Here is a 14,332-nt window from a genome sequence, read left to right as displayed (position 1 = left end):
AACGTTCGAAATCAAAAGTGCTAATTTTAATGGCTAATATGCAAGTTATTGTCCTAAAAAGGGTTTGGGGACCCGGGTCCTGCCCCAGGGGACATGTATCAATGCAAAAAAAAGTTTTAAAAACGGCCGTTTTTTCAGGAGCAGTGATTTTAATGATGCTTAAAGTGAAAAAAAAGTGAAATATTCCTTTAAATATCGTACCTGGCGGGTGTCTATAGTATGCCTGTAAAGTGGCACGTGTTTCCCGTGCTTAGAAAAGTCCCTGCACAAAATGACATTTGTAAAGGAATAAAAGTCATTTAAAACTGCTTACGGCTATAATGTAATGTCGGGTCCCAGCAATATGGATGAAAATCAGTGAGACAAACGGCATGGGTACCTCCCCTCCCCAGTCCCTTACCAGGCCATTTGGGTCTTGTATGGATATTAAGGGGAACCTTAATATTAAAAAAAGGAAAGGTGTGGGGCCCCCAGGCCCTATATACTCTGAACAGCAGTATACAGGCGGTGCAAACAAGACAGGGACTGTAGGTTTGTTGTTAAGTAGAATCTGTTTGTAATTTTGAACTGGTACATTTTTAAAGTGTAGCTCCAGCCAAAAAATCTATTTTTGGAAAACATAGGGAAGGGTTATCACCCCTGTAACATTTGTTTTGCTGTCCGTGCTCCTCTTCAGATGATTTCACCACACTTTCTGTCCCAATGACAAATTTTTTTTTGAAAATTTGGGGTTTTTAGTGAAACAAGGATTGGTGATAAAGCATCAGTGGAGAGGAGACACATTTTTCCCATATTAACTCTTACAGGAGAGAATTTTCCTTCCTAGGGGTAGATTTCATCTCACTTCCTGTTGTCTCCTTCCGTTTGCAAATAGGAGTCATTTGTAAGTTGGATGTTTAAAGGTAGGGGCTTGCCCTATATACTCTGCAGAAATTGGGGCCGTAGGTGTTGGTGTTGCCACAACACTGTAAGCCCTCACAGTTACTCTTGGTGGGCGCAGGAACGGGCCCTGATGTGAAATATTAGATCAAGAATTGTAATTACATGCCATTGTTGAACAGTGGTAGAAAAATTGGGCCTTTGGTGGTGGTGGTGCTGGTGCCACAACACTGTAAGTTCTCACAGTTATTCTTGGTGGGCGCTGGAACGGGCCCTGCTGTGAACTATTATATCAAGAAATGTAATTGCATGCACCTGTTGAACAGGGGCAGAAAAATTGGGCCTTAGGCACTGGTGCCACAACACTGCAACCCCTCACAGATGCTATAGTTGGAGCGCAGGAATGAGCCCTGCTGCAAAGTATTGCATCACAAATTGTAATAATACGCCCCTGTTAAACAGGGGCTGAAAAATTGGGCCTTGGGCACTGGTGCTCGTGCCACAACACTGCAACCCTTCACAGATACTCTAATGGTATAGGTGCAATGAAAAATCTGGACTGCCGCACTCCGGATTGGAATAATAAAGGTAAAATCTTCTTTATTAAAAAAATGACATGGTATAAAATGCGTACATTGCTCTGTTGAAGTGATACAGCATAACCGCTGACGCGTTTCACGCTACCATAGAGCGCTTACTCACGGATACTCTAGTTGGAGTGCAGGAATGAACCCTGCTGCAAAGTATTGCATCAAAAATTGTAATTACACGCCCCTGTTAAACAGGGGCTGAAAAATTGGGCCTTAGCCACTGCTGCCACAATACTGCAACCCCTCACAGATACTATAGTTGGAGCGCAGGAATGAGCCCTGCTGCAAAGTATTGCATCAAAAATTGTAATTATACGCCCCTGTTTAAACAGGGGCAGAAAAATTGGGCTTTGGGCACTGGTGCTGGTGCCACAACACTGCAACCCCTCACAGATACTCTAGTTGGAGCGCATGAATGAGCCCTGCTGCAAAGTATTGCATCAAAAATTGTAATTACACGCCCCTGTTAAACAGGGGCAGAAAAATTGGGCCTTAACCACTGCTGCCACAACACTGCAACCCCTCCCAGATACTATAGTTGGAGCACAGGAATGAGCCCTGCTGCAAAGTATTGCATCAAAAATTGTAATTATACGCCCCTGTTAAACAGGGGCAGAAACATTGGGCCTTATCCACTGGTGGCAGTGCCCAGAACCAAATATGTTCTTACAAGCTATCAGCATGAAAATTGAGGAGGAAGAGGATTGTAACTCAGCATAACAGGATAGTCACTCAGCATCAGCATAGGCAGTCTTGAAGGGATCTCACATTTAAAAAAAAATTATTCGGTTACATCAGCATCAGGTGCTTGGTAGCTGGTGATCCAAGACTAATTCATTTTTATGAAGGTCGGCCGATCAACCGATTCGGTGGACAGGCGCACCCTGTGATCAGTTACAAAGCCTCCAGCAGCACTGAATGTGCGTTCCGAATGAACGCTGGATGCAGGTCAGGCCAGTAGCTCAATTGCGTACTGTGCAAGCTCTGGCCAGTGATCCATCCTCAAGACCCAGTAACCCAGAGGATTTTCGGTGGGAAAGGTGTCCAAGTCTGATCTTGCCCCTAGGTATTACTGCACCATGTGAATCAGACGCTGGCGATGGTTGCTGGAACCGATCATACCTTGGGGCTGCGGACTAAAAAATTGTCTGAACGCATCGGTCGGACGGCCACCTTCTCCAACGCTCCTTCTGTGACTGACCGAAGCCTCAGCAACACATTGTCCAGGAGGACAAGGAAATTGTAACCTCCCAGGCTCTGGAAACGTATTGCACAAACCTTTCTGCAAGGCCTCCCGAAGATGTTTCAGCCTCTGCTCCCTCTGCGATGGCAAGATAAGGTCCACAACCTTACCCTTGTAACGTGGATCAAGGAGGGTTGCCAGCCAGTAATGATCCCTCCCCTTGATACCACAAATACGAGGATCCTTCTGCAGGATTTGCAGGATCAGGGAGGCCATGCAGCGTAGGTTTGCTGAGGCATTCGGTCCAGAGTCCTCTGGGTCACTAAGGACGACATGATCCACAGCCATCTCCTCCCAGCCACGTACAAGTCCATTGGTTTCTTCGGACTGTAAATGATCCCTTGAAGACTGCTGCTGATGCCGAGTGCCAGGCTCCACCACAATCCTCCTCCTCGTCCTCTCTGTTTGATCGGCGGGCACGCAGGAACACTGTCTGGATAAATGGGGCCTTGAGAGGTAAGGAAGTCCTCCTCTTCCTCTCTCTGTTCTGCCTCAAGTGCCCTGTCCATTATTCAACGCAGCGTGTGCTCCAACAGGTGGACAAGGGGGACAGTGTCACTGATGCATGCACTGTCACTGCTCACCATCCTCGTGGCCTCCTCAAATGGCGACAGGACAGTGCATGCATCCCTGCCAGGTTCTTTGGCAGGTCAATATATGTCTGGTCAAGCATGTGGTGCCCAAGCGGGTGATGTTTTGGCCACATGAGATACGCTTGAGACATATGTTGCAAATAGCAGCAGTGCGATCTGATGCACTCGTCTTAAAAAAGGCCCACAACAAAGAACTTTTGGAATAACGCGCAGAGACAGCAGCGCCCTGCACATGCGGAGCTCTGCGGTGTGATACAGTCGGTGTGCTGCCCTTAAGCTGGCCCCTGGAGGGCATCCTGCCTCGTTGGAGATGTGCCTCCTCCTTCTCCTCCTCTCTCCTATCAGGCACCCACGTGGAGTCAGTGACTTCCTCATCATCCCCTCCCTCCTCATCACTGGAGCAAACCTGGCAGTATGCTGCAGCTGGGGGGAACATGACTGCCAGATTGCTGTCCTTCTTGGGCACCCCCTCTCTCTGGGCTCACGTTACTGCCTTCCTCTAGCTGGGTACCATCATCGGAGCCTTCAAAACGCTGGGAATCCTCCTGGAGCATGTAACCAACACTGTGGTCAAACAATTCGGAGGACTCTTCAGGAGGACATGGTGGGGCTAGGGAAGGAGTGATTGATGCCACTGAGCCTAGGGAAGAGGCCGCATTGGCAGTTGCTTTGCCAGACAAAGTACCCTGAACCTGGGTGAGAGAGGATGAGGAGGATGAGGATGGCCTGGTCATCCACTTTACCAAGTCTTCGGCATGTTGTGGCTCAACACGGCCAGCTGGCGAAAAAAAGGACAAGCGTGTCCCACGGACACGTGCTGATGAGGATGCACCGTGTCCACGACCAGCACTTTTGCCTCTAGACACAGAGCCTGCTCGCCCTCTTTTATTGGCTTGTGACTGTCTGCCTCTCCTTTTTGGCCTTCCAAACATACTAATGACCTGCAGTGAGATGTAGCTGCACAAAGCTGGGATGTGTATATATAGACTGTTTAAACTGCAGTTAGCAGAATCAACTGCCTGCCTGTAGTATTATTACTATGAGAAAAAGAGCAATTGTCTTCAGGTAGCTTTAGGTGCACACTGTGCAGAGGACACAGTACACTAACTGTAAATACTGCAGCTGCCTGCCTGTGGTATTAATAGGATCAGAACACCAGCAATTGTCTTCAGGTAGCTTTAGGTGCACACTGTGCAGAGGACACAGTACACTAACTGTAAATACTGCAGCTGCCTGCCTGTGGTATTAATAGGATCAGAACACCAGCAATTGTCTTCAGGTAGCTTTAGGTGCACACTGTGCAGAGGACACAGTACACTAACTGTAAATACTGCAGCTGCCTGCCTGTGGTTTTAATAGGATCAGAACACCAGCAGTTGTCTTCAGGTAGCTTTAGGTGCACACTGTGCAGAGGGCACAGTACACTAACTGTAACTACTGCAGCTGCCTGCCTGTGGTATTAATAGGATCAGAACACCAGCAATTGTCTTCAGGTAGCTTTAGGTGCACACTGTGCAGAGGACATATACAAAACAGGGGATTTGGGACTTTATATGAAGCGCTTAGGTAGTGGAGATAAATAGTACCATATTTAGATTGCATTATGAAATGTTTATTAGTTATAATAAATAACAAACAATAAAAAGAGTATTCGTTTCATATACAGTAACAAATGTATTCATTTCATATAAATATAAGAGTTATACACATAACATATATATGCACGTATACAGCACATGGTTTAATATTGAGAATAAAGAAGCGTAGTATTCTTGGCAGACACATGCCTGGTACCGATCGGTGCATTCGCATGGTATATGTATGTTTTCCGAATAAAGTGGTTGAAAAAAACAATGGTATAAATGAGTAGAATTCCATATAGAATGAAGCTGGGACATCAAAAACAAAGCTCGACGCGTTTTGTGGGCATTCCCGACCCATCAGGAGCTGATGTAACCCAAATTTTCTAGAAAATACATATAAAGATAATGAACCATGTTGTCCATATATACGAATAAAAAATAAGTATGTAAATAAATAAATATTTGATTTATCCAAATGGTTGGATCAAACACACTCACCGACTTGGACAGCAAGTGCGTTGCGCGGCGATGGGCGTAGAGCGGGCCAGAAGCAGAGGACACAGTACACTAACTGTAATTACTGCAGCTGCCTGTCTGTGGTATTAATAGGATCAGAACCACAGCAATTGTCTTCAGGTAGCTTTAGGTGCACACTGTGCAGAGGACACAGTACACTCACTGTAAATACTTCAGCTGCCTGCCTGTGGTATTAATAGGATCAGAAGAACACCAGCAATTGTCTTCAGGTAGCTTGAGGTGCACACTGTGCAGAGGACACAGTACACTAACTGTAAATACTGAAGCTGACTGCCTGTGGTATTAATATGATCAGAACACCAGCAATTGTCTTCAGGTAGCTTTAGGTGCACACTGTGCAGAGGACACAGTACACTAACTGTAAATACTGCAGCTGCCTGCCTGTGGTATTATTAGGATCAGAACAACAGCAATTGTCTTCAGGTAGCTTTAGGTTCACACTGTGCAGATGACACAGTACACTAACTGTAAATACTGCAGCTGCCTGCCTGTGGTACTAATAGGATCAGAAGAACACCAGCAATTGTCTTCAGGTAGCTTTAGATGCACACTTTGCAGAGGACACAGTACTCTAACTGTAAATACTGCAGCTGCCCGCCTGTGGTACTAATAGGATCAGAAGAACAACAGCAATTTTCTTCAGGTAGCTTTAGGTGCACACTGTGCAGAGGACACAGTACACTAACTGTAAATAATGCAGCTGCCTGCCTGTGGTATTAATAGGATCAGAACACCAGCAATTGTCTTCAGGTAGCTTTAGGTGCACACTGTGCAGAGAACACAGTACACTAACTGTAAATATTGCAGCTGCCTGCCTGTGGTATTAATAGGATCAGAACACCAGCAATTGTCTTCAGGTAGCTTTAGGTGCACACTGTGCAGAGGACACAGTACACTAACTGTAAATAATGCAGCTGCCTGCCTGTGGTACTAATAGGATCAGAAGAACACCAGCAATTGTCTTCAGGTAGCTTTAGGTGCACACTGTGCAGAGGACACAGTACACTAACTGTAAATACTGCAGCTGCCTGCCTGTGGTATTAATATGATCAGAACACCAGCAATTGTCTAGCTTTAGGTGCACACTGTGCAGAGGACACAATACACTAACTGTAAATACTGCAGCTGCCTGCCTGTGGTACTAATAGGATCAGAACACCAGCAATTGTCTTCAGGTAGCTTTAGGTGCACACTGTGCAGAGGACACAGTACTCTAACTGTAAATACTGCAGCTGCCCGCCTGTGGTACTAATAGGATCAGAAGAACACCAGCAATTGTCTTCAGGTAGCTTGAGGTGCACACTGTGCAGAGGACACAGTACACTAACTGTAAATACTGAAGCTGACTGCCTGTGGTATTAATATGATCAGAACACCAGCAATTGTCTTCAGGTAGCTTTAGGTGCACACTGTGCAGAGGACACAGTACACTAACTGTAAATACTGCAGCTGCCTGCCTGTGGTATTATTAGGATCAGAACAACAGCAATTGTCTTCAGGTAGCTTTAGGTTCACACTGTGCAGATGACACAGTACACTAACTGTAAATACTGCAGCTGCCTGCCTGTGGTACTAATAGGATCAGAAGAACACCAGCAATTGTCTTCAGGTAGCTTTAGATGCACACTTTGCAGAGGACACAGTACTCTAACTGTAAATACTGCAGCTGCCCGCCTGTGGTACTAATAGGATCAGAAGAACAACAGCAATTTTCTTCAGGTAGCTTTAGGTGCACACTGTGCAGAGGACACAGTACACTAACTGTAAATAATGCAGCTGCCTGCCTGTGGTATTAATAGGATCAGAACACCAGCAATTGTCTTCAGGTAGCTTTAGGTGCACACTGTGCAGAGAACACAGTACACTAACTGTAAATATTGCAGCTGCCTGCCTGTGGTATTAATAGGATCAGAACACCAGCAATTGTCTTCAGGTAGCTTTAGGTGCACACTGTGCAGAGGACACAGTACACTAACTGTAAATAATGCAGCTGCCTGCCTGTGGTACTAATAGGATCAGAAGAACACCAGCAATTGTCTTCAGGTAGCTTTAGGTGCACACTGTGCAGAGGACACAGTACACTAACTGTAAATACTGCAGCTGCCTGCCTGTGGTATTAATATGATCAGAACACCAGCAATTGTCTAGCTTTAGGTGCACACTGTGCAGAGGACACAATACACTAACTGTAAATACTGCAGCTGCCTGCCTGTGGTACTAATAGGATCAGAACACCAGCAATTGTCTTCAGGTAGCTTTAGGTGCACACTGTGCAGAGGACACAGTACACTAACTGTAAATACTGCAGCTGCCTGCCTGTGATATTAATAGGATCAGAACACCAGCAATTGTCTTCAGGTAGCTTTAGGTGCACACTGTGCAGAGGACATATATAAAACAGGGGATTTGGGACTTTATATGAAGCGCTTAGGTAGTGGAGATAAATAGTACCATATTTAGATTGCATTATGAAATGTTTATTAGTTATAATAAATAACAAACAATAAAAAGAGTATTCGTTTCATATACAGTAACAAATGTATTCATTTCATATAAATATAAGAATTATACACATAACATAGTAGAAAATATATATGCACGTATACAGGACATGGTTTAATATTGAGAATAAAGAAGCATAGTATTCTTGGCAGACACATGCCTGGTACAGATCGGTGCATTCGCATGGTATATGTATATTTACTGAATAAAGTGGTTGAAAAAAACAATGGTATAAATGAGTAGAATTCCATATAGAATGTAGCTGGGGCATCAAAAACAAAGCTCGACACGTTTCGTGGGCATTCCCCACTCATCAGGAGCTGATGTAACCCAAAATTTCTAGAAAATACATATAAAGATAATGAACTATGTTGTCCATATATAAGAATAAAAAATAAGTATGTAAATAAATAAATATTTGATATATTCAAATGGTTGGATCAAACACACTCACCAACTCAGACAGCAAGTGTGGTGCGCGGCGATGGGCGTAGAGCGGGCCAGAAGCAGAGGACACAGTACACTAACTGTAATTACTGCAGCGCCTGCCTGTGGTATTAATAGGATCAGAACCACAGCAATTGTCTTCAGGTAACTTTAGGTGCACACTGTGCAGAGGACACAGTACACTAACTGTAAATACTGCAGCTGCCTGCCTGTGGTACTAATAGGATCAGAAGAACACCAGCAATTGTCTTCAGGTAGCCTTAGGTGCACACTGTGCATAGGACACAGTACACTCACTGTAAATACTTCAGCTGCCTGCCTGTGGTACTAATAGGATCAGAAGAACACCAGCAATTGTCTCCAGGTAGCTTTAGGTGCACACTGTGCAGAGGACACAGTACACTAACTGTAAATACTGAAGCTGACTGCCTGTGGTATTAATATGATCAGAACACTAGCAATTGTCTTCAGGTAGCTTTAGGTGCACACTGTGCAGAGGACACAGTACACTAACTGTAAATACTGCAGCTGCCTGCCTGTGGTATTATTAGGATCAGAACAACAGCAATTGTCTTCAGGTAGCTTTAGGTTCACACTGTGCAGATGACACAGTACACTAACTGTAAATACTGCAGCTGCTTGCCTGTGGTACTAATAGGATCAGAAGAACACCAGCAATTGTCTTCAGGTAGCCTTAGGTGCACACTGTGCATAGGACACAGTACACTCACTGTAAATACTTCAGCTGCCTGCCTGTGGTATTAATAGGATCAGAAGAACACCAGCAATTGTCTCCAGGTAGCTTGAGGTGCACACTGTGCAGAGGACACAGTACACTAACTGTAAATACTGAAGCTGACTGCCAGTGGTATTAATATGATCAGAACACCAGCAATTGTCTTCAGGTAGCTTTAGGTGCACACTGTGCAGAGGACACAGTACACTAACTGTAAATACTGCAGCTGCCTGCCTGTGGTATTATTAGGATCAGAACAACAGCAATTGTCTTCAGGTAGCTTTAGGTTCACACTGTGCAGATGACACAGTACACTAACTGTAAATACTGCAGCTGCCTGCCTGTGGTACTAATAGGATCAGAAGAACACCAGCAATTGTCTTCAGGTAGCTTTAGATGCACACTTTGCAGAGGACACAGTACTCTAACTGTAAATACTGCAGCTGCCCGCCTGTGGTACTAATAGGATCAGAAGAACAACAGCAATTTTCTTCAGGTAGCTTTAGGTGCACACTGTGCAGAGGACACAGTACACTAACTGTAAATAATGCAGCTGCCTGCCTGTGGTATTAATAGGATCAGAACACCAGCAATTGTCTTCAGGTAGCTTTAGGTGCACACTGTGCAGAGAACACAGTACACTAACTGTAAATACTGCAGCTGCCTGCCTGTGGTATTAATAGGATCAGAACACCAGCAATTGTCTTCAGGTAGCTTTAGGTGCACACTGTGCAGAGGACACAGTACACTAACTGTAAATACTGCAGCTGCCTGCCTGTGGTACTAATACGATCAGAACAACAGCAATTGTCTTCAGATAGCTTTATGGTTCACAGTGTGCAGAGGACACAGTACTCTAACTGTAAATACTGCAGCTGCCTGCCTGTGGTACTAATAGGATCAAAAGAACACCAGCAATTGTCTTCAGGTAGCTTCAGGTAGCTTTAGGTGCACATTGTGCAGAGGACACAGTACACTAACTGTGGTATTATTAGGATCAGAACAACAGCAATTGTCTTCAGGTAGCTTTAGGTTCACACTGTGCAGAGGACACAGTACACTAACTGTAAATACTGCAGCTGCCTGCCTGTGGTACTAATAGGATCAGAAGAACACCAGCAATTGTCTTCAGGTAGCTTTAGGTGCACATTGTGCAGAGGACACAGTACACTAACTGTAAATACTGCAGCTTCCTGCCTGTGGTATTAATAGGATCAGAACACCAGCAATTGTCTTCAGGTAGCTTTAGGTTCACACTGTGCAGAGGACACAGTACACTAACTGTAAATACTGCAGCTTCCTGCCTGTGGTACTAATAGGATCAGAAGAACACCAGCAATTGTCTTCAGGTAGCTTTAGGTGCACACTGTGCAGAGGACACTGTACACTAACTGTAAATATTGCAGCTGCCCGCCTGTGGTACTAATAGGATCAGAAGAACACCAGCAATTTTCTTCAGGTAGCTTTAGGTGCACACTGTGCAAAGGACACAGTACACTAACTGTAAATACTGTAAAAACACCTGCCTGCCTGTCAGTAGGAAGAGAATAACAGGAACGGATCTAGCTAAACTGAATACAGTGTATTTATATATATATATATATATATATATATATATATATATATATACACACAACACCTAGGATGCATATATATACACAATACACTGTAAGTGCAGCTAACTGACTCACCTGCCTACTCTATCTAACTTAAATCAAATGACACTGTGTCTCTGTCTATCTCCGCCGCCGCAACACACTACACAAGGCCGCCACACAGGCAGTATTATATAGTGTGGGGCGTGTACTAAACCCTCTGAGCCATAATTGGCCAAAGCCAGGGTGGCTTTGGCCAGTTACGGCTCTCTGTACAGACGGCGCTGTGATTAGCCAAGCATGCGTGTCATAGTGCATGCTTCGCCAATCATCAGCCAGCAATGCACTGCAATGCCGCAGTGAATTATGGGCCATGATGCACCACTCGAATTTGGCGCGAATGGCCCATAACATTCGCAATTTGACGAATGGTCGAACAGGTGATGTTCGAGTCGAACATGGGTTCGACTCGAACTTGAAGCTCATCCCTACTATCCATCTTCATGTGACCTGTATACTAACTCTTTCACCTTCCCTAACCTGCACATCTGAACATTCACCCCTTCATCTCCATTTTGCCACTGTATGTGACCTAAGTGTAGGCAGGTGCAGTCTGTACCCCCCACTGCAAGTGGCACTCGACTGAATCGCCACTGTGGAAGGAAGTTGTGAGCAACTTGGTTCCTCTTTGATTTTCCTGAAGTCACAGGAGAAAGCTAACTGATTGGACGCTGACCCCCCCATATGACTCTGGCGGCCTTCTTGGGTCAGGAAAAGTCTACTAAGACTCCAGCTCCTGAATTTGTCACACTCTATGCGAGTGGCTAGTGTAGGGACAGGTTCCCCATCTAACAGCGACAGTACATAAAGGTAGGGATTGGTTCTGGAGGAGTAGAGATAGTGAGGGGACTACGACTACCTTGCTTGAGGAAACCTCCCCTTTGGGTATGGGTCGGCCAGGCTGCATTCCGCTTCTTGTGGCAGACGTTGCCGGCATCTTTCAAGTCTACAGAGCACTGTTATAGTTCGTAAGTGGCTCTGGACAGTCGTGCCTGCCCGTCAGGTCTAACTGTGTTTTTGGACCTTACTTCAGTGTATTGCTATTGCCTAACCTGGACTCTGTGGGGTTGATTTACTAAAACGGGAGAGTGCAGAATTTGGTGCAAATCTGCATAGAAACCAATCAACCTCCGGGTTTTATTGTCAAAGCTTAATTGAACAAGCTGAAGTTAGAAGCTCATTGGCTACCATGCAGAGCTGCACCAGATTCTGAGTGAACCAGTTTTAGTAAATCAACCCCTTTGTGTTTACTTTACATCATATGACGCTGCCCCAGTCTTATTGCGCTTGCGTGGGGGCACGCTGTGTTGCTGGGACATGGTGCAACCCTGATCTCGGTAAAAAGCCGATGACGTGGCTCTTTACCCACGTGATTAGCTGTGTCCAATCACAGCTGATAACATATAAACACGGAAATGCCGGTTATCGGCTTTCCTCACCTCAGACTAACAGTGTGAGGAGAGGAGAGCTGATCAGCAGCATCTCCTCACAGGGGAGACCTGTACAGATAATCAGTGCACTGATTATCAGTGCAGCCCCAATGGTGCCCATCAGTGATGCCAATCTGTACCCAATAATGAGTCCAATTTGTGCCCATCAGTGCTTGCTTATCAGTGCCGCCTATCATCGCCCATAAGTTCCGCCTATCAGTGCCCATCAGTGCAGCCTCATCAGCGCACATCAGTGACAGAGAAAAAGTACTTATTTACAAAAAATGTTTTTTTTTCAAAATTTTCAGCCTTACCTTACCAAAATATAAAAAACAAAACAAAAAACAGCTGTGATTAAATACTGCCAAAAGAAATCTTTATTTGTGTGAAAAAATTATAAAAATGTCATTTGGGTAAAGCGTTGAATGGCTGCGCAATTGTCATTCAAAGTGTTACAGCGCTGAAAATTGGGCTGGGTAGGAAGGGGGTAAAAGTGCCCAGTATTGAATCGGTTAATGTCTCAAAAATTTTGCCAAAAATTAGATCAGATGTCTACTTTCAAAAAGGGGCCATTTGGACGGTTTCCATAGTATTCTGGTGTAGCACCCTCTAGTATTGTTGTTAGGTTGCTACAATGGTTAGGGTTTCTGCAGTGTAGGTAAATTTCAGGTTTGGCTGGCAGCCAAGCCTTTGTTTGTTTTGATCTGGGTTGGGAGTGTCTCAGGCAGAGCTGGGTGACTCACAGGCAAGCATCACTAAGACCTCCCACTACTTTCCAGAACATGCTGGAATCTTCTGGAAAGGAAGGAGGAGAGGGGAGGTGGAGCAGCCTGACCAATCCCCAGCCTGGATTGGCAGGGGGCAGGCCCTAAATACTTAGGGTCAGCCCAGCTGGGGAGGAGTTGTTCATGTGGAAGCTGGAGATGGAGTGCTAGGCTGTCGTGGCCTTGGTGGGAGCTCCCCAGTCTGGGGGGGGGGGGTGACCTTGGGCCTGGGCTTGGGTCCGGACAGGACCTTTTCACAACACAAGGAAGTGTCCTGGACAGGATGCATGGGAGCAAGGAGAGGGCAGCAGGAGAGCACTGCCAGGCAAGTCTGCAGGGAGGAACGACAGGCTGCAGCCAGGAGGGCTGGTGAGTGACACAGCAGGAGGACTGGGGAGGCATGCCTGAGAGGACTGGGAAATTCTAGTCTGGGATAAGTGCAGAGCCAGTGGAGTGGACTGTGGTGGCACGGGCAGTGGAGAGAGGCAGGTGCAGCTGGATGGCTGGCAGTGCCTGAAGAGGTGGTACTGGGATCACTAGCCACGTGAGACAGTTAGCATTGGGACTAACTTTATATTTGCTACACCAAATGGGCCCACAGTCACTGCCTGCAAAGGGCATCTGCTTTATGCCTGGCTAAGCCAGTGTCAGGCCTGCATTCAGTGCTAGCTGGTCCCAGGAAAGATAAGCTGCAAGCAAGTTTTGTGCTGGAGGAAGAGAGGAAGTGATATATACAGGAGATGTATATAGTTCTCAGTCCCTATATTGTCTGCTTTTCAATTACCTGGGCATCCCATAATTACCCTATCCCTAGCCAAGTTTAACTCCCCCAATAAAACAAAAAACAAAGTGCTTGGATTGTTTCATGACTCCTGAATGTCTGAGGATTGTGTGCTTGGCTGGGCAGGGTGACGGATGGACCACAACAACCAGCAGCCCCTATGGGGGTACCGCTACCCTGGCATCTTTATTTTAACAGAAAGGGGGAAAAAATTCCAAAACTTTTGGACTTTTTTCTTTTCTACATAAAAAAAACCTGTGGGTTTTACGTAATACCAAATAAAAGCTCTAATTGTCAGACTAACTATCACAGCGCTGAAAACTGAAAAATGGCTGATAATGAAGGGGTATTACAGGCTTGTACTCAAGGGGGTAAGGACTAAAAAGCTTGATATTTTCATTATCTGGAGCTCAACTTTAACCTCAGTGTAGCACAAGGCTGATCAATCAGTCAAGGGTTTGGAAATTGAAGTGTATGTCCGTACAACAGGCAAAAATCCAGTGAAATCCTAACCTCATATTTGGGCTGACCGCATCGTGCTTCTGCTGTGCTAAAATCCCAAACAGCATTGTCAGCTGGACTACAGAACTCC

The sequence above is a fragment of the Aquarana catesbeiana genome, linkage group LG13 (genome assembly GCF_042186555.1).
Source record: "Aquarana catesbeiana isolate 2022-GZ linkage group LG13, ASM4218655v1, whole genome shotgun sequence".
NCBI classification, from domain to species: Eukaryota; Metazoa; Chordata; class Amphibia; order Anura; family Ranidae; genus Aquarana; species Aquarana catesbeiana.
Note: the sequence above shows the minus strand (reverse complement) of the source record.